The following is a 21,519-nucleotide window of genomic DNA, read 5'->3' as shown; positions in this document are numbered from 1 at the left end:
ATAATATCTAGAATTTCAATGTAATCTTTTCTGGGTTAATTAAATAAAATAATCAGCTTTTCATCTGGGCCAGAATATCCAATTGCTTCTCTTTCATTGGCTTTAACTAGTGACAACCTGGTCCAGTGTAAGACCTAATAATAATTTTCCAGTGTTTTATATCCATAAAGGAAGAGAGAAAGAAATGAATAAACTTCTGCAGTCATTTGGGTCTTGAATAGCACAGACAAAAACAATCAGGAAATCAGTTATCTTGACAGGAAAGGGCAAAAATATGACTTAGTTATTTACATTTTTAAATCAATTATTATTCATTTTCCATGTTTTTCAAGCCTTTTCATGGTTATGAGAATATTGCAACTCACCTTTTGCTCCACTTAACTCTCAGAACTTTAAAATACACACCAAGGGGGAAATCAGTACAAAAGAAGAAGAAAAAATGAGGAATACAAAAGAAACATGCTTATAACAAGCATCAACTGATTAAGAGATAGATGATTCAATGACTTTGGATATCAGCAGTTAAGTCATCACAGGTCAGATTAGCGTATTTAGCCAAAGCTGTTCTGTCATCAGTATCTGCATCAACCAGAAGCTTTAATGGCTTGACAGGGATGAAGAACTCTCCGGCCCTTGACTTGATTTATCCAGCTCTCAGAACCACTGCTCTGGTCATTGCTACGGTGTTCAGATAATTATTTTTAATGGCGCTGGTATTCAGGTCAGCATTTAGAAATGTTTACATTTAGGCCTTAGAAATGTCAGGATTACAGAGGCTGAGGAAGATCAATGATAATCATTAAGAATGATGACTGCAGGCTGGGCGCAGTGGCTCACACATGTAATCCTAGCACTTTGGGAGGCCGAGGCAGGTGGATCACCTGAAGTCAGGAGTTCGAGACCAGCCTGACCAACATGGAGAAATCCTGTATCTACTAAGAGAAATAATAATAACAATACAAAAATAGCCGGACGTGGTGATGCATGCCTATAATCCCAGCTACTTAGCTACTCAGGAGTCTGAGGCAGGAGAATCGCTTGAATCTAGGAGGCGGAGGTTGCGGTAAGCTGAGATCATGCCACTGCCCTCCAGCCTGGACAACAAGAGCAAAACTCCTCTGTCTCAAAAAAAAAAGAAGAAGAAGAAGAATGATGACTGCTAGCAGACCACCACCCAAGGGAGCCACAGACCTGGCAACGCTCTGCTCGTCCCTCCCTCTCCCTTTGTCTTCCTCCTGCTTCCTCTGGGTCTCTCACCTTTTCTTCCTTCCTCTTTCGTTTCTCATTCCTCCCAGATTTCTTCTTCTCTTCTCTTTCCTTCACTTTTTCTCTTCCACTTTGTTTCTTATTCAAATCTGCATACCATGAAACTAAAACATATTTTAATTATAATTATTTTGTTAAATAAAGCTTTCTAGCCTCTAAATAGTTGTTTAAAGTAAAACGAATTGAATGCTATAATCTCTCTAAGCACTAGAAAGAGGCTTTTTCAAATGACTTTTGATATTTGATCTTTGGGTTCTTTTTTTTCCTCCCTTGAATCAATGATCCTTTGCCGAAAAACAAATAACATCTTCTAATTTATTATAAGTCAGGAAAAACTGTAAAGAGACAATATCTGCTTAGTATCCAGGGGAAAGATGATTTGAGAATATCTTGCTTACTTTCTGAATCTCTAAGGAGCAATTTTATTTTAGAAAATATTATCTTACCTGTTGTCAATTGTTCTCTGTGTCAAAGCTCTCTGAGTTGCCACAACCACGGGCTTCTGTGGAAACTGCCCTGTTAGCTCCTATTGTACATTGAACATGACTCATACCAAGCCTGAGTTATTCACATATACACAAATCCAGCAGACACCATCAGAGAAGAAACACCTTACACAATGTTGTGTGGGATCCTTTATAGAGAATTTCTACTTTCATTTATCTGCTAAGTTTTATGTGAAGAATCCAGGAAAAGAAGTTTGTGTAATAGGCTTATATTTCCCATAAGCTCATAATTGATACACAAAAATAGTTAAATTGGGCCGGGCACAGTGGCTCACACCTGTAATCCCAGCACTTTGGGAGCCCGAGTCAGGTAGATCCACCTGAGGTCGGGAGTTCGAGACCAGCCTGACCAACATGGAGAAACCCTGTCTCTACTAAAAATACAAAATTAGCTGGGTGTGGTGGCACATGCCTGTAATCCCAGCTACTTGGGAGGCTGAGGCAGGAGAATTGCTTGAACTCGGGAAGCGGAAGTTACAGTGAGCCAAGATCACGCCATTGCACTCCATCCTGGGCAACAAGAGCAAAATTCATCTAAAAAAAAAAAAGTTACATTGAATTTATTATTGGATGGAGTTTTCCTGAGATGAAGCTCAAGGAGGGTTTCAAGAAGAAGATATTAGAATAAAACGTCCTTGAGAACAGAAAGCTTTAATGGAGCAAAAAAGTTCAACACCCTTCATGTTGTGTCTTCTGCGAACATTACACTACATCTGGGAAGGCTCATGAGGTGTCCTTATTGAGATGAAAATATAGTCTCGGTTATGTGAGATAGATTGGAAGGAGTTTGGAGACCAAAGTGGAGGCAAGCAAGAAAAGTATAATAGAAAGTGTGTGTGTGCAGTGCACATACTAAGTACTAAATGATTCAGCCCAATAAGGTGAAATATGACAAAGTTTGGAGTAATTAATAACAAACACCTGTAGAAGTGTTGGGAGACTCATCATCTTACTATGACAGCAAGGTGAGATGACTGCCCTGAATGAACTGCCTGGTGGGGTTTACCTGCAAGTAAAGAGGAGGAAAGATGAAGGGCAGAGCTTTGTGCTCCTCTAGCCCTGCTTTAACCAGAACAAATCATTTTATCTGTTTTACACTTTGGGTCCTATGTAACATTTCATTTGGAAAAATATGTTTACCTGCTAGGAAAAAAAATATTAAGGTGACTAATCTAGCCCCCTATTTACAGAGGCCCAGAACAGTGGCATGACCTGCCCAGGCAAACTCAACAAAGATGTGCTCCAGGTGTTCTTCGTCAGATGAAGAAGCCATATCGTGGCCCACAGGAGGCTTGGCAAGCCCACTTTTACCCTATGGCCCATGGGTTGCTAATAGATAATCTCAGCTGACACTATCAGTGGACACATCCTATTGTGCCAGGTATTATTTTTAATTTTGTACTTAGATATCTTTCAGCTATTACTATATGTCATCAAATCATGGACATTATATTTATATATTAATATCTCTGAAACCAACTGCCTCATACAATCAGTGGCAATGTAGATTCAATGAAGTACCATAAACCTAATCCTCACATTTGTGAGGTAGCTACTGTTGTCATCTACTTTAGAGATGAAAAACCAGAGACACAGACAGATGAGGAAACCTGCCCAAGGTCACTCTTATAAATGGTGATGGGATAGCTACTGCTGAGACCAAGATTCCTGCAAGGTGATACAGTGGTCAGTGTTAGGAACGGACGTGATTAATACAGGAACTGTGGTGAGGGTGGCATTGTATACGATGAAGTGCACCTTGTTGGGAATGGGAAAACTAAGACTCAGATCTTTGTATGTTTTCTATCAACTCTGCTCTCTCTAACAGTAAAAATGATCACAATAAAAATTATCAGTCTTTAAAGGAAAAGCAAGAAACTTTGACTTTAAATGATATATGTAAGTTCATGAAACCTGTTTCTTGCAAATAGCAGGGATTAACTTATTAAATGTTAGTTCCTTCCTTTTTTCAGAAATTGAGAAGAAGCTTTCTTGTGGATCATACTTTACGAAAAAAAGTGATAGTAGTGGCTGCCGTCGCTGATGTTAAATTTACTTGCAAAATAGAAAGTAAGCTTTGGGGAATGTGCTGGTTAGAGCTTTGACAATCCCAGCCGGTTTCTAAATACATTTATAACATGTGAAACAATTTTCCTAACTACACAAAATATAAGAAAAACACTTTTGGCAAAAGAAGAGTATCTATAATTGTTTAAGCTCACTGGAATACCATAGTGGAGGGGAGAGGTGAAGGTAAGTTAAATTAATTGCTAAGGTCAGGTGCAGAATGTCTTAATTGCAAGAAAGGTGAATAAGAACAAGACCAACAGGGGAGCTTAGTGTATTTCCGCTTTGTGTGTGTATGAGGTGGGGAAAATACATGGTTTCCCTGTCACCTAGTGAGAGCAAATAGGCAAATGACGTTTAGCATGCATCACCTAAGAGGTCTGCGGCTTAGGAACATGCTGAGTCAATTTGTTACTTGAGAATTTACATAACCTGGCTAATGGACTTCCCCAAAAATGGAATTCTAAGCAACCTCATATCCCTACCTGGGGAGGGCTGAGATTTCCTTTTTCCTCTATCACAGACAGTCCAAATTATGAGGTGGATACAAACCAGACCTCATTCTCTCCACCCACATTTTCCTTTACCTAACAACAAAAAAGATTTTTCCTATAGCTTAGTCACTGGCAGATTAAATAGCATTCTGAAAATTAGGAGGTAAGGTGACAAAACTGCTTTCAAGGAATTTTTTAAACTCTAAGTTGAGGATTCTTAAATTCATTATTCAGCGTTTACCATAAAAATGTGCCAATCTGAAAGATAAACTGACTTGCCATTAAAACAATAAATAGGAAGCATTACATCATTAGAAAACATTTATTGAGCGTGTGTGTGTTTGGTATTTCTTTAGATGCTATCAGGTCACTACTCTGTGAAGACACGAGTCAAACCATAATTACACACATGCTTGAGAAAATGAAAGCATGCAAGCCTTTATGTGTGAAGATGACAGAAATCATGATGAGACCAATATGCATTTGAGGTGATTTTTCAGTTACATGGAGTTTTCTTTCCCTAATTTCAGTAGCCTACTTACTGCTGGTAACCCATGTGAATATCATGAATTTTATATGATGAGCAAGAGGTAGAAGGGTAGCCTTTGCTCATAAAGTGATTTTTGTCTTTGAGATCTCCATAGTAATTAAAACCATGAGCAAGCACTTAGCATCATGCTATGACCGAAGCTTCAGTAAAAATAACCTAGACTTATATAAATTTGGAGAAAGGCTTGTAAAATACACATTTTTGTAAAACACTAGTAAGATACGGAAGTCATGACTTTAGTTACTTTTGAATTCATCTATTGGAGAAAATTAATTGGAGACATTATTATAGAACAAGAGCTCAGCTACTTAACATTCTGTTGGCACTCCTTTGTTAGGTCTTGAACTAGAATTCATCTTGACAGTATTGGGTTACATTATTTGGTCATTTTTTTTCACTTTATTTTAGGCAGGAGAACCTCAGATAACTGCCTCCTGTCACGGTGTAATGCAAGGGTCATGACGTCTTGATCACTGCTGTCTTTCCATGGCCTGGCACAATGCCTGCCATGGAAAGCTCCTTACTAAATATTTGGTGCATAAACAATTGCTTGGATTCATTGATTATTGATTATTGGCATGTACAAGAAATATAATTAGATATAGCAGGAAACAAATCACCAGCTCAATCCCAATTTCTGCAGATAGAATAAGTTTTGGTGAGAATCAGAATAGGAGGAGACCGCCCACAGCCTATTAACCCAGGCATCATGAAAATAGGTGACCCTGGTTCTAGAAAATGATGATGGTGACTTCCCTACAGTTACATCCACCCGAAAAAGCCTGCAAGTGTACCCTAGATAAGACGAACCGTTTTCATTTGTGAAGCAGATGCACTTGTTAATTAACAAAGAAGCGGTCACTTAAGCAGGGCTAGGCAAACGCCTTGAGCAGTTAAAAAAATTTCCTGCAGAAAAGCATTTCTTTTGATGATAACTTTAAAAAATAATTTGTGTAGTTTCTTTTTCAGTAGCTGGGCTTGATCAGTATCGTGCAGTATTATTAGCATTTGTTAACAACAGAAGTGGTAAGGAAATTACTCACCACAATTGTTATACCAGGTTATTAGAGGCAGAGAGCAGAGTGGCCTTTATGAGTACTCAGTTCAGATCACTGCAGTCAGCAGAGGTGTGGGCCACACTGGGGAAAGATGTGAGAATGGAGGAAGCAATCGGCTTGCCTAGGCTTCTTGTGAAGCATTAAAATATGTAATTGCAAGCCGCCAAGCTTGGCAAGGGCAGTCGGTTTTATTTGTTCTAGAAGAGAAAAGCGTCACTGGGAAGTAAGTTCAGATGGGGACTAATGCAGTTCTAAAGTTTCTTGGAGTTTGAATCTCACGAAATAAAAAAATAGAAGAAATATATATGTAAATATAGAAATTATAAGGTGATGTCTCAGGGAAACAGTATACATACTATTTTTTATTTTTTTAAAGTGTGCACAAATTAGATGATGTCAGTTATTTCCTGTGGATGATTTGGTGCCATGGATTTGGGTTCTGGCTATGAATGTGTGTGTCCCATGTGCTTTGGTCCCTGTGTGTCTGTACATAACGAGGGCATCTTTGCTCATTTAAAATTCATTCATTCAACAAATATTTACTGAGCACCAACTAGTCACACTTCTTTTATATTTTTTTGTGTGTGAAAAATTGGGACACTTTTTATCTGTGTTTCATTGGGCACAATTTGCAAGTGTTTTAGTAGGGACTTCCTAGCACATGTGGTGCTTTTGTGGAAATGCAAAAACGAAACAGCTCCTTCTCTGTGCAAAAGAATTATCTTCAAAAGTACCTCTTCCTTTTCGAGGAGGAAGACCTATGTCAGGACACAGGGTGTGGTGAAGGGAGTGCACTGTAGATTTCCCCCCTACCCAACCCTCACCTGGGCACCATTTTGCAGTACACAAAAGCATACCTCTATGTATAAACTGGACTTAGATGAAGCTCAGCTTTTGGTGGTTTGGACCGAGAGTGGAGAGAATTCCTTTAATCCTTGTTAGACAAAGACTCTCTACACCAAACACTTCTGGTTCTCAATTGTCCATCTGCCAAATGTGAGGGAATTATACTAGATTCCTTTTTCTCTTTTCTGAAAAAGTAAGTATTTGGTTACAATAGTAGAGAGGTCGAGAGCAGGACTCCAAAAAGTCAAACTGCCTGAGTTTGATCCTGGCTCTATGACTTAAGCACAATTTGACCTTATAGCAGTTATCTGAGCCTCAGTTTCATTACTTGTAAAATGGAGCTAATGGTATTACCTAATACCCAGTTCATAGAGTTGTTATGAGAAATGAGAAAATGCGTGTAAAGCGTGTAGTATGACTGGAATTTAGTGAGTGCTCAATAATCGTTAGCTATCATCACCGTCGTTATTATATAGTCAGTGTGATTCTGTATCTCCAGAAAACCAGGGGCAGCCAACCACCATCTTCTACCTAAGAGTTCTAGCATCACTCATCTCACCACCCCACAGTCTGTCTGCATTTGCCACTCACCCAGTTACAACACCCTCCAGTCACTCGTCTATAGTAAATAAGAGCATTCATGTTGTAAGCCTTGACAAGGCTACTTCCTCCATCTCCTAACACTACTGTAATACCCTGCAGACATTTGCTGCCTTTCTAGGGGAAAGTCCAGTGGCAGGCAGCTTTGCCTGAATTACATGATTGCTATTTATACTAAGACTACAATATGCTCCCTGAAATGGCCTCTAGAGATTCTTAAAAAATATTCCCTCAAGCAGATAAAAGCCTAATGCATGTAAGAAGACAGTATGTCAGCTAGCCACAATTGTGTAACCAACAACACCAAAACTTAGTGGTTAGAAACAACCACCATTTATTATTTCTCATGAGTCTATGGGACGGCTTCATAGCTCTGCTGATCTAGGGTAGGCTTAACTGATCTTGGCTGGGCTTGCTCATTTATCTGGTGTCAAAGGGAGGTTGGCCTTGGCCAAAACAACTCAGTTCTCCTCAGCATGACTCTCACATCCTTCCAGCAGGCTAGTCTGGTCATACTCTGAGGGGGGTCTAAGAAAGAAGGTAGAAACAAGCAAATCCCTTTACAAGTCTTTGCTAGTGTTGAGCTTACTACTGTCTCATTAGCCAAAGCAAACAACATGGCCAAACCCAGAGTCAGCCTGGAGGGCTAGCACCAAAGGGTAAGGATAGAGGAAGGCACAAATATTGGGGCCATTATTGCAATCTAGCACACATGATAAGTATTAGTTCATTATTTAAATAATTTCAACTTTTAGTTTAGATTCAGGAGATACACATTCAGGTTTGTTCCATGTGCATATTGCATGACACTGTGGTCTGGGGTAAGAATGATCACTACCTAGGTAGTGAGCATAGTACCCAATAGGTAGTTTTTCAGCCTTTGCTCCCTTCCCCTTCTTCCCTCTCTAGTAGTCTTCAGTGCTTCCCATGACTATGTCCACATGTACCCAATGTTTAGCTCCCACTTGTAATCATAAGACAAACACAAATCAAAACCACAATGAGATACCATTTCACACCAGTCAAATGGCTAATAATAAAAAGTTCAAAAATAACAGATGTTGGTGAGGCCATGGATAAAATGGAATGTAAATTAGTTCAGCTACTATGGGAAGCAGTTTGGATATTTCTCAGAGAACTGAAAACAGAACTACCATTTGACCCAGCAATCCCATACTTGGTATATACCCAAAGGAATATGGATCGTTCTACCATAAACACACATGCACATGTATGTTCATGGTAGCACTATTCACAACAGCAAAGACGTAGAATCAACCTAGGTGCCCATCAGTAGTGAATTGGATAAAGAAAATGTGGTACATATACACCATGGAATACTACACAGTAAATATTACTTTAAAAATTTCTAGCCTATAATTTCATCTAGGAGTCAGTTTCATTGTTTTAAAATTTAGACACTATTATGGTTTGTACGTATAAACATACTAGATTGTCTTGTTTTAGTCATAGAAGATATAACTGAAAAGCAGTACAACACCCAGGAATAGGTGTTAGTTTCTAATTAAATGATAAAATCATGTCTGAAGAATTCTGTTTTGTTTTTTACTTTTCTGCACAGTTCAGCTGGGGTCTTAAGAGCAGTGATCTCACAAAGATGTGCCAGAGCAGCTAAACAACCTCTCTGTGCCCCATATAGTGCTTTGTGGAGGTTTCAGTCAGGGAGAGCCACAGGTTGCCCGAAGAGAGCCTATGTGCTGTGACGGTGAGTGCTTTAGATGCAGAACAGAAAGCAAGCAAGCAGGCATTTAAGGAGTGTTGAAGATGAAGTGAAATCTCAATCAAATTATCTTTGTGATCTTTTAATTTGTACTTTTGGAAACCAGCTAGCAAAGTTCTTCTAAGGCTGATACAAATATAAATTTATCTCTACTGGTATAAGAATGAATGAAGCAATGAATTGTGAAGTTAAATCTCCTGCTAGAAAATGCCACTTAAGACGGTGTGGAAGATGAGCTTCTCTTTACACACAACTGGCTGCAAAATCCAACTAAGAAGGGGCATGGGCAGAGGGGACCAATCAAAGAATCGGCTCCAGCTGGTTTGCAAAACCATGGTTATTATGACCTACACGTCTTTCAAGGTAGTTGTCTATTAGAATTCTCATTTGGACTTTAGCTCTAGGAGCTGCAAAAATATTCTCAAGATTAGTAAATATACCTTCTAATTAACTTTATGTCTCCACATTCTGCCCCACAGCACCACAATTGTTCACACCTTAAATAAACCTCCACGTGTTTATTTAAAGACAGCAATTGGTCTGTTCTCTGAATATTTAACCAAATGGGCTTAACATTCTCTTATAGAACCTAGTTTCCAATAATGCTATCATTTTCTCCCTAGTTTCACTCTAGACCTCACACTTTGCCACATCTGCTCTTAAATGTGGTGACAGTGCTGTCCCAGGTGTGATAAGTTGGGAGGGATAGTTCCCAGGCCCCACATTTTGTCTGCCCCTCCCCCCACTGCCACCTCCCTTCTCCCCACAATATAATGACAGGTGGCTAGGAAATGACTCAAGAGGTGGAGTGTGGAGGAACAAAGGGAGGCTTCCAGCAGCAAGTGTGGAAACAAAACTTGAGAGTTTCATATGTGTGTACTCAGTTAATAAACTCCTCCTTCCTCACCAAAGGCAAAGATAGTAGCAGAGTCCTTTCCTCATTCTACAAGCTTTCAGAATGGACATGTCTAATTAACATTCATGTCTTCCAAGTTTATCCTTAATAATCACTGTAACAAGAGATTGCTTATAAACTGAAAGCACCAAATGATGTGATTTGCCCCCACCTGTCTCACTGCACTAACTACAATGACCCCAGGTGATAACCAATACCTGTTAGACTCTCCTAATTGCAAAAACAAGCAAACATAAAAAACTTCAGCTTTTCCAAGTCACTTTTCTAACACTGCAGCCTGACAGGTGTTTCTCTTTTGATCAGTGCTCCAGTGCCCACTATATTCAGTTTTGGTCTACTCCAACCTTCATGTCTTTTTCTCCTTGTTTCCTTTTTCCTTATTTATTTCCTGAACTACCCAAATCTGAGTGTTTTCTCACAAAAGTAGCTGAAGTGGGTTGGTTGTGTGCATGTACAGAAAGGATATCCCTACAGGTCCAGCTTTACATACTTGCCTGGGATGTTGCTTCCTTCTATTCTGTCTAATTTGGAACTTCTAAAAGTATTTTTCAAGTAAATGTTAAGGAGTTATGAATAAAAGTTCTCTACACTTGAATATGCATGAGAAAAGAATTAAAACAGGCTCCTATATTGCAGGACTTTTCTTACTGTCTAGTACGCTATTTCAGCTGTGACTGTCCAAGAGTGCCAATGTGACAGTGGAGGCTCTTCCTCATGGAGCATCACTGGGACAAGTCCTCTGGGATCCATTCTGGGAACTCTGGTCCTACTTGCCACAGGCACATCCCCAGCAGAGATGTGGAGTAGCCCTCCCAAGGGACGCTGCTAAGCAGAACCAGCTTCCTCTAGCCAGGTTTTCGTCAAGTAACTGGGCCTCAACAGGCTGATTTTCAACGGCCATCCCCCAGGCAAATGGGGAGATTCTATAAAATGTCTTTAAATTTCTCATTGTTAGTGATCTAGCATACAAAAAGAGACACTATGTTTTCTCCCATTGATTTTCAGAGTCTAGAGTTTCACATGATTCACTCATTCAAACAATATTCATTGAACACACACTTTGTGCCAGGCAAATGGACCAAGAATCCCAGCCCTCATGGAGCTTATAGTCTTCTGGGTAGAGGCAGATAATAACATAAAAAATAAAATGTATTAGAAACGGATGATTTCCTAGAAGAAAAAAAAGCAGAGGAGGATGGGGAATGTTGGGGTTGGAAGTAAGTGCTATTTTCCGTAATGTGCGCAGGAAATGCCTGTGGATGACGAAGTGAGGAAGTAAGCCATGTGGATATCTGCCGGAAAATGTCATAGGCAGAGGGAATAGCCAACGGAGATGCCAAAAAAAGCAGTTAGATGTACAAATCTGGAGTTTGGGAGAGAATTCGGGGTAGAGACATAAATCTAGGAGCAATCAGCATGCTCAAAGTGCATGTTCGAAGCAGAGAAGCTGGTTGAGATCACTGAGGAAGCTAGTGTGGATTGTGAAAAGAGGAGGTATTAAAACTAAGCCTCCAAGTTTAAGCACTTCAAAGTTTAAAGTTTGCAGTGATGAGGAGTAATCAGGAAAGGTAACTGGAAAGAAGCATAAACTGACAAGGGAGGAAAATGAAGAGTGGAAGCCGAGTGAAGAAAGAGTGACTGACCCAGTGAAATACTGAGAGATGAAGTAAGATGTAGTCTGCTAATTGACTGGGATATAGCCATGTGGAAGTCATTTGTGAACTTGAAAATGGCTATTTTGATGAATTAGTGAGAACAAAACTTCAGTTAAAATTGGGTTTTAGAGGGAATAGAGGGAAAGAAGAGACAGCAGGAAGAAATAATTGTTTCAAAGATTTTTGCTGTAAACAGGAGCAGAGAAATGAAATAATAGAAAATATCAAGGAGTCAAAACTATTTTTCAGATGGGAAAAACAGCCGGTTTTTATGCTAACGGAAATGACCATTAGAAATGGGAAAACTGAAGATAACAGAGGAATGGGCGGACAATATCTGCAGTGATGACTTCGAGTGATAAAGTGAAGATGGAACCTAGTTGTGCAGCTGGAGGGCTTGCCCTTAGGAGCCCAAAGTCCAGAATATATGGACACAGATACAGCTAGGTGAGTAGATATGACAGTGGGAGCATGAACAAGTTCTCTTTTGATTGCTTCTGTTTTCTCATAGAAAATGGAAACTAGGTCATTAGCTGAAAGTGGGGACAGAGAAGGGAGTATTGGAAAAGAGGATAAGATATGAAAGAATATGCGAGTTGGAGAGACTGAATGGACAAGAGAATTTAGTGAGATTATCAGGGCCCATTTGAGGCTGATGGTCGTGTATGGATGCATGTTTTTCTCCAGCCAAGTGCAGCTGTGTGCATAGGAGCACAGGGTAGGTACAGACATGGATTTAAATAGGGCTGTACTTTTGTCAAGAAAAGACAATGACATGAGAGAGTAAATGATAATGATAGATAAGGAGAGAAGTGATGACATGATGATGCAGTAAGGGACAGTCCATAGCTAGTAGGATCAATAAGTTGTAAGTGGTGAAGAGGAGGATTTTTGGAGTTGGGGCACAAGAGAGAGTAAGCTGGAATAATAAGATGTGGTACTCAGTGGGTTGGATGCTTGAAATTGAGGTTATAAAGGGATTTAAATAATTTATAATGACAAGATCTAATGGAATATGACCATGAAAGTGGGTGGCAGAGAATGGTGTAGACAAGATCTTTGAAATAGATGAACTCAAGGCACTGACAGGATTATGTGAACATGTAAATCACCAACGATTGTCAGGAGGAATGCTGAAGGAAATGAGAGTTAGTTAGAAGCTAAAATTTTAAGGACTGAGGGAAAAGGACTCTGATGGTGGGAGAGTGTAGAAGAATGAAACGAGACATAGCTGGGTGTGTGGGCCTTATGGCACGCAACTCCAAGCAGGTGTTGTATTTTTAAGATGAAGGGAGCAACCATAGACTGGAATTAGCAATGAAGGGCAAGACATTTGCCAAGTTGTCTTCTTTCCTCTTTATTTCTAGTAACTTCTGTAGTATACCCTTCCAATGAGATATTCTAAGGGTTTCCTTCTTTCTGGGTTTCCTTTTCTTCTAAATTTTTTTCCTTTCTATCTTTGAGACAGAGTCTCACTCTGTGGCTCATTCTGGAGTGCGGTGGTGCTATCTTGGCTCACTGCAACCTCAATCTCCTGGGTTCAAGCAATCCTTGTGCCTCAGCCTCCCAGATAGCTGGGATCACAGGCATGCACCACCACACTCGGCTCATTTTTGTATTTTTAGTTGAGACAGGGTTTTGCTATGTTGCCCAAGCTAGTCTCAAACTCCTGGACTCAAGTGATCCACCCTCCTCGGCCTCCCAAAGTGCTGGGATTACAGCCATGAGCCACTGTTCCAAGCCTAAACTTTTTTCTTATTGTGTTCAATTATAGGCACTTATTCTCAGCCTTAACTATACATTAACACCACCTGAAAAGTTTTTTAAAAATTATACTGTGCCTAAGCCCTACTATGAGCTATACTGATTTAGTTGTTCTGGGATGGAGTCCAGGTGTGTGTAATTTTTAAAGTTCTCTAGGAGATTCTAATGAGCTGACAAGTTGAAAACCAGGGTCCTAGGGAAAAGTTTGGAAAGGTTTGTCTTTGCAGCCCTATGCATTATTATAGAGAGTGGTCCATACTTTTCATCATATCCTTGAAAATATTCCTGACCCAAGAAGATGAAGACAAAGCCCCTTATTTTTTTGATGAGAAAATGTACATTTAATTTTTTTTTTTTTTAATCTTTTTTACTTGGGGGTGGAGGTGGGACTTGGGAATGGGTAGTTTGTTGAAAGCTGGGACATACCAAATTCAGTAAAACTTGTTGGTATCTTTTCCATAACATTCGGGTTTTGAAACCTCCATGTAGCAGAATCCATGAGGCTAAACCTCTGCTCTGTGCATCTCAGATCCTTTCTGTCTTCCCTTCCCACCCTCTAAAAATGAAAACTGTGCTGTTGTAACTGACTCTGGGGTTCTCTGTCACTGCTGGTTTCTGCGTAGGAGTGTTGCACACACCAGGCTCAGTTAGCACCTGTGTTTGTATGATGTGAAAACTGCATATCCACCATATGAGCATTACCCAAAATTGTGTAATTTTTTTCTCACAAAGTGGAAAAAATAAGTTTCAGAATATGCATTCAACCTCTTCTGGCTTCCTATAAGGACAAGGTGGGTTAAGAATGGGGTTACTGAAGTTGGGGAGCCCTGAAGGCAGAGCCCCTTCTGAGGTTGTGTTGTGGTGCCACTCGGCTTGCATACTGCGTCCGCTTTCTTGTTCCTTCACTTCTGTGGCAAGGCTAGACCACCAGTGTACACTGTTTTTTAAGTTTACTCGCTTACTTAGTAAGCAAGTCTTGCTGGTCTTGGTTCCTCACCACAGTCCTCGGTCCTTTGAGAAGGAAGGCAAAAAAGTCTTAGAACCATGTCCTTTAATTACAGCCTTTATCTTTATTTAGTCACCCTTTTCTTATTCAGTCAGGTTTCTGAGATACCCAAACCAAGCCTGGGACATTTCTAAGCAGTTAGCACAAAGACAATAGGGAACAATTTATAACTTGTTAGGAGAAAAAGATTCCGGAGAAAACAGTGACCAGAAAATAAATCCTGAATTTATTTCCCTTAGTAATACAATCGCCCATCTCTGGCCTAATGAGCATTAACACCTAATTGCCCCTGCATATACTGAGGGAAAATAAACATTGGCAGATAGAACATGTCTGTGAATGCACTCAGTGAAAATGGCTTCTCCTTTCTCTCTTCTTTCTTTCCCGTTTTAAAAAAAATTATTATTGACTGTCATTCTCCTCCCTTTTCTCTTTCTACTCATCTGCACACTGATCTCATATGCACACTCGACTCACACTTCCACATGTCATCCACTGACATGTGTTCTCCCAGTCAGTTTTTCCCTGGGTAGTTCTAACATGTCCATTTCTGTACAGATGCCTTGGTTTTAAGCTCTTACCTGATTCTCACCAGCAGTGGCCTATAGGTCTGCAGGCTTGTTAGCATCCACAATAGCCCAACCAACCATAGAACTGGGTTGACCTGTGATCCTCTCCACCCCAGTAGTATTTGGACCAGCTTTTGGAGGAAACTGCAATGATATTGAGAAAGCCACGGAAGTCAGGACAATTCTCTCCAGAGTGGAATTTTCAAATTAGCAACTTTGAGTGCCTCTAGTCAGTGTTGCTGTTTATCCCATAAAACAGCTTAAAATACCGTTAGGACCACATTATCTTTAACAAAGGTACTGAGGTCAATATTTAAAGTCAGGAGATATCACAACTGCTTTTATGTAATGCTGGGTCCTCATTCCAGCCAGAAAATCATTGGTTAGAGTTGATTAACTCCTGTGTCTCTTAGATACAGCACATCTCCCCAGTTTGCCACAGTCCTCACCACTTCTCATCCATCCCAACTCCCTGCCTTCTCACTAATTTATGGTATCTGCCTGGCTTAAGGAGGCATTTGTGTTGGGCACCAACTTCAGAACTACTACGAATGGATCACCAGCCCAGCCTGACAAGAGCCCAAACCTAGAGAGAGAAATTATCCAGTTGATGGTAGTGAAAACCCAAAAGGAAAGGCAGCCCAGGGTTCTAAGCTGTTCCAGGCTCTTTTAATACAATATATTAGAACATCCGCTTTGGGAACAAACACCCCTGGGTCTAAGTTCAGCTTTTTGATAGTTTAACTTTGGGTGAGTCACTTAGCTGCTATAAAATTGTTATAAAATGGAGATATTAACTGAAACATTCTTGTGAGGGTAAGATATAATAGCACAGTAAGTGCTAGCTATTATCTTTATCTGCTTCCCCTCTCCTTTCTGGCCCATGCACCTTCTCAAGTACTAATGAGGACATAGACACCATACCAATAAGTGTATGTCAGCAGGGGACGAGACTGATGCCAGCAATATTGGCCAATAGTGATAGAGCCAAACAACCTCAACCATGTCCCAGAGATTTCTGGGTGCCCAAAAGAGCAAGATGGGCAGTACCTTTGCATAGAAGATGGCTTTCTGAAGTGCCTACAACCAGAACTTGAAACTTGTGAAATGTCTTATGTCTCTGCTATGCTGATAGACTGGGAAAAAAGAGGCCAAAATTCTGTATTGGAGCAGTGATACCCGAGAAAGAAAGGAAGGGGTGGATATAGTTAGAAATCTGTACAAATTGCAGTTTATTGATATGTAGTGAGTGTGGGGCTGGGGCAGTGGCTCACGCCTGTAATCCCAGCACTTTGGGAGGCTGAGGTGGGTGGATCACCTGAGGTCAGGAGTTGGAGACCAACCTGGTCAACATGGTGAAACCACATCTCTACTAAAAAAAATCATATATATATAAATTAGCTGGATGTGGTGGCAGGCGCCTGTAATCCCAGCTACTCAGCAGGCTGAGGCAGAAGAACAGCTCAACCCCGGGAGGCAGAGGTTGCAGTGAGCGGAGTTTGTAGTGAGCCCAGATTGCACCATTGCTCTACAGCCTGGGCAACAAGAGTGAAACTCCGTCTCAAAAAAAAAAAAAAGAGTATGTTGGTTTTGTACTCTGTCAACGTGTTAAACTGGAATTACATTTCCCAGGATTTCCTTCTCTGTATGGCTCTGGATTAGGGTGGCCACACATTTTGGTGTAATCTGGAATCTGGAAATGAAACAGCAGCCATTATTTTATCACTGATCTGCTGGCTCACCTGGACTGGGCTGGCCCACAGCTGGTCTAGCTCCCACCCAGCTCCTCATTCAGCCTCTTCACATGGACAGCTCTCAGACTAGTGGTACCAGCTTTTCCTGCTCATCATCAGGTGAGATGCAGTGAGAGACAAATATGAGTTCCAGTTTTTCCTTGTAGGTTCCAGTTTACCCTCATGATTCTAGTTTTTCCTCACTTTTTCCCAAGTACATCCAGCTTTCCTTCCTGACTTCCAACCCTGCTGGCCAAGAGTGATCCCAGGCTCAGCACCAGACGGTTCACTGGGGTTCACAGAGACAGTTGCCACAAAGATCCAAAAACCTTCCATAGACTTCAACACCAGCCTTCTTCAGAGTTCCACTGCAGCAGTTGGTTAGTGACTTTTCTTTGATCATTTTCAGGCTTTCATTTCCCTAGTTCCTCCCCATAGTTGTATAAGGTCTAATTCCTACAATAAAATCCTTAGTTCATAATGTCCATAGTGTCTCTGCTTCCTTGATGGTACTCTGACCAATACAGGGAATGAGGGAAGATGATGGAAGACTTCTAAGCTCTGACTTGGAAGATGAACTGAGAAAATGTATATGAAGTGTGCCCAAAAGATAGCTAGAGACACGTGCCTACAGCTCTTGTAAGGACTCCCCTTATGGCTCTCAAAAGAATGAAAGAGACAGTTGGATTAACCTAGAGATCAGAGATCTAGGGAAACTCTCATTCCCAACCTAGGGCTCACTACCATTAAGGCTTCATCGCTAGGTCACAGACTCATCTGCCCCACTAAGCTAGCTGTGTAGAAAGAGGTTCATCCCTAGAAGAATTTGACTTTGGATATATTGGACCACCACTGTCCTTGTAGGAATAATGGCCAAAAGTATTTATCCTAGATCTGTATTAATATAACTTTATTTATAATCCATTTGTATATTCGTTGGATATTTTTATTTTTATTTCCTTATGTCTGCCATATGCAACCAGCAATCCTAATAGATACAAAAGATTTACAGGATGTATTGCAGGGTGACTGTGTGACCTTAAGGAGACTAAACTTTATTCATTTGAGGGAAGGGGCTGCAGCAAAAGGTAGTCCCCACCCATTGTCCTTGTATTCTTCTTTTTGAAGTTAGAGAGAATTTCTAAGAAAAAATGGTTAACCCAGTTTGAAATATACAGTTTATTTCCAAGATCCATTTTCAAGGCATATCATGATGGCCTCCTTTAGTGTTCTCCTACTGCTCACTGATTATACTGTCTACCGCAGTTACACACTTCTGTAGTGGAAAGGAAAGGGGCATCTGGAAGGTGTGCTCACAGAGCAACATTGCATTTGGTCCAGTCCTTTAACATGAAGTTTTGAGGCATACATAACTCACAATCATTGCATGTGTTTAAAGCTAATTTTTTTCTAATTGGATGAGAATGACCCAATAGTACATGAACATTTTCTAAATAGGCAAGATAATATATTATAACTTTGTTCCTAGAGTACCAGAAAGTTGTTTGGTCGGCTGATTGTTATCTGAGAATCAACTCAGAAAAGAAAAATAGCCTAGAACAGTCTGAGCTATGTGAGGTATGCAAAATTTATTAGGCCCAGAGAGACATTAGTATGGAACTTTGGTCACCCTTTTACTCTACTTTTTCTTTTTTCCATTGTAATTATCACCATCTAACATCCTATATAATATATTATATACTATACTTATTATTTATTTTCTCCCGCTATCCTCCCACTAGAATGTAAGCAGCTTGGGGGCAGATATCTTTGACTTTTTGTATACTGATGCAACCAAAATACCTAGAACTGTGTTTGACACATAATAAGAGCTCAATAAATAGTGGTGGAGTTGAATTGAACATTTACACTAGCTAGTGAAGTTATTCAACTAGAGTATAATGGGCTGTATTATGATACATTCAGAACCAGAAACAAAACTGCAAAAAGATTTTAACAAGATAGTCATAGAAGCCTCTCATATGTATGTCATGATATAAATCAGATTTAAAGTGCTTACTGGTTTTGTGTCCAGAGGTGATGGATGTTACTCACATTGCATTCATTCAGCAGATACTAAAGTCTAACAGCATTTAAATTCAGTGTCCTTAAATATTATCCACAGATTGGAAATTCAGTGTCCTTAAATATTATCCACAAGGGGTGACTGGTTTCAGATGATAGTATTTGAGCATCCCTTGTGGGGAACCCATGTGTCATCACCCCTGTGGATGTGATGACAGCCACTGTGTTGCCTGAACAATAATAGAAGCAGCCTTGCCGGGAGCGGTGACTGACACCTGTAATCCCAGCACTTTGGGAGGCCAAGGTGGGCGGATCACTTGAGGTCAGGAGTTCAAAACCCCATCTCTACTAAAAATACAAAACAATTAGCCAGGCGTGGTAGCACATGCCTGAAATCCCAGCTACTTGGGAGGCTGAGCCAGGAGAACTGCTTGAACCCAGGAGGTGGAGATTGCATTGAAACGAGATGGCACCACTGCACTCCAGCCTGGGCAACAGAGCAAAACAAACAAAAAACAAAGCAGCAGCCTTCTATCTGTCAAAACATCAAAAGAATCAAACAAAGCTTTCAGAAGGGATGCTCAAATGCTCTCATCTGAAATCAGTCACCCCTTGTGGATAATATTTAAGGACACTGAATTTCCAGTCATTTAAATGCTGTTAGACTTTAGCAGGTGCTGAATGAATGCAGTGTGGTAGGGTCTGTGTAAGGTGCTTTACGTGCTTCAATTCATTTAATGCTCCCACAAACCAGCAAGAAGATATAATAATTTTGCAAATGATGAAACTGAAATACAGAAATGATATCCAGGATCCTCAGTGTCACATAGAGAGTAAATGGACTTCCCTGAACCAGGCTGCCTCCTGGAACTGGCCTCTTTGGTGAGCATATAGATGAAAAATAAACTGCAGGGAATTTTTGTTTGCTTATTTGCTGCTGTGACACAGACACTCTCATTTTCTCTTCCTTCCCCTCTACTCCCCACTCAAAACAAAAAACAACCATTCCCCTACTCAAGGAGCATTGACTGACAATGCTTCAAACCATGGATGGTTTCTGGGACAGAATATGTTAAATTATACTGTACGATAATATAATATAAATACATTTGTCCCTCATTGTCCATGGGGAATTGGTTTCAAGACCTCCTTGGATACTAAAACCCACAGGTGCTTGAGTCTCATATAAAATTGTGTAATATTTGCATATAACCTACACACATCCTCCTGTATACTTGAAATCATCTCTAGATTACTTTTACCTAGTACAATATAAATGCTATGTAAATAGTTGTTATACTGTATGTTTAGGAAATAATGTCAAGAAAAAAAAGTCTGTACATGTTCAGTAGATGTAAACATCCATTATTTTTCCTTAATATTTTCAAATTGAGGTTGGTTGAATCCATGGATGGAGACCTCATGGATGCAAAGTGCTGACTGTAATGAGAAGAAATGAAAGCTGAAAAGACAAAGATTAATACATATTTACATAATAAAAGTCTGTTCAAAGAAGAAAGTAACAAAAGCCTGCCTGGCTTGAGTTTGTGGCATAGTTTTTTGAAAGATCTTGGAGATTGATTTGGGGGCTAATTTGGTATCAAAGCTATATGGAAGGTAAGATGGCAAAGAAGAAAGAAATTTATCTAAGAATTTTGAAGGTAGTTCCCCCCATGTCGCTTTTAGGAGAGATTGCTGTAAAAGCTTAAATAGTGTTCATCTACTTTTCAGTTACCAGACAGTTGTTCCTTGAATGGAAGTCCGTATGAAATTGGATCACAAAGTGAATTGTTTATATGGATTATGTTTTGAAAGGAAAAAAAAATCAGCTCCACCATCACCCAAGCTTGAAATCACAAAGTAATCTAATGCCTCTCCTATTATCTATATATTATTGCATAGTAAATTACCCCAAAACTTAGTAACTAAAAATAATAGTAAGTACTTATTATGTCTCTCAGGTTCATCTCCATGTGGACCTCCCTGCAGAGCTTCGTGAGTGGCCTCACAGTGTGGCGGCTGGCTTCCCACAGAGTGAGCAATCCAAGAGTAGGAGAAAGCTGTGATGTCTTTTATGACCTAGCCTTAGGAGTCACACACCATCACTTCCACCATATCCTACTGGTTACACAGGTCATCTCTCATGTAGGAGGGACTCACCAAAGTGTAAATACCAAGAGGTGAGGATCACTGGAGTGGGTCATCACTGGAGAGAGAGGCGTCATCTTAAAGATAGATAGCCACACCTCTTTATTTCTCCCAAATCCAAATAGTCCCTGAATGATAACTGTTCTTTTTTTCCATTCTACCATCTCTACTATTTAACTCCTACACCCTATCTTGATTATGACCTGATTAATATAATGACTTCTTAATTGGTTTTCTTGCCTCCAATCTACTCCATATTTTTTTGCCATGTCTATCATTCTTCTTGAACAGAGCTCGTTTTGTAATTATATTTAGTTATACATATTTCTACCCATTTATTTCCTACACTAGATTGAGAAGCTTTGAAGGTAGGGACTGATTCATATATCTGCAAATCTCCATAACTCCTGAACTGTGTCTTTGAGGGGTATGATAAGGGGAAAGGCAGTAGTGGGTTGTGATTAGCACAGAGGCGGTTGAGCCAGATAAATGCTGAGTTTGAATCACAGCTCTGTCATTGCAGGCTGTGAGATCTCAGGCAAGTGATTTAACCTCTCTGAGCCTATGTTTCCTCA

At 40.1% G+C, this 21,519-nt stretch overlaps 1 long non-coding RNA gene across 1 annotated transcript in view; it reads left to right on the top strand.

Moving 5' to 3' along the window:
- LOC105731300 (uncharacterized) overlaps positions 1-21,519 on the top strand; it is a 61,574-nt gene that overhangs the window by 9,051 nt on the left and 31,004 nt on the right. Inside the window, exons 8-10 of the long non-coding RNA XR_001110677.2 lie at positions 19,551-19,678; positions 20,191-20,315; positions 20,758-20,845. This is a non-coding gene — a long non-coding RNA (uncharacterized LOC105731300). The remainder of the gene's footprint in view (positions 1-19,550; positions 19,679-20,190; positions 20,316-20,757; positions 20,846-21,519) is intronic.

Source organism: Aotus nancymaae, unplaced genomic scaffold (assembly GCF_030222135.1).
Source record: "Aotus nancymaae isolate 86718 unplaced genomic scaffold, 86718_ANA_hifiasm-v0.15.2.pri h1tg000033l, whole genome shotgun sequence".
NCBI classification, from domain to species: Eukaryota; Metazoa; Chordata; class Mammalia; order Primates; family Aotidae; genus Aotus; species Aotus nancymaae.
Note: the sequence above shows the minus strand (reverse complement) of the source record. Positions and strands in the feature narration are given on the sequence as shown.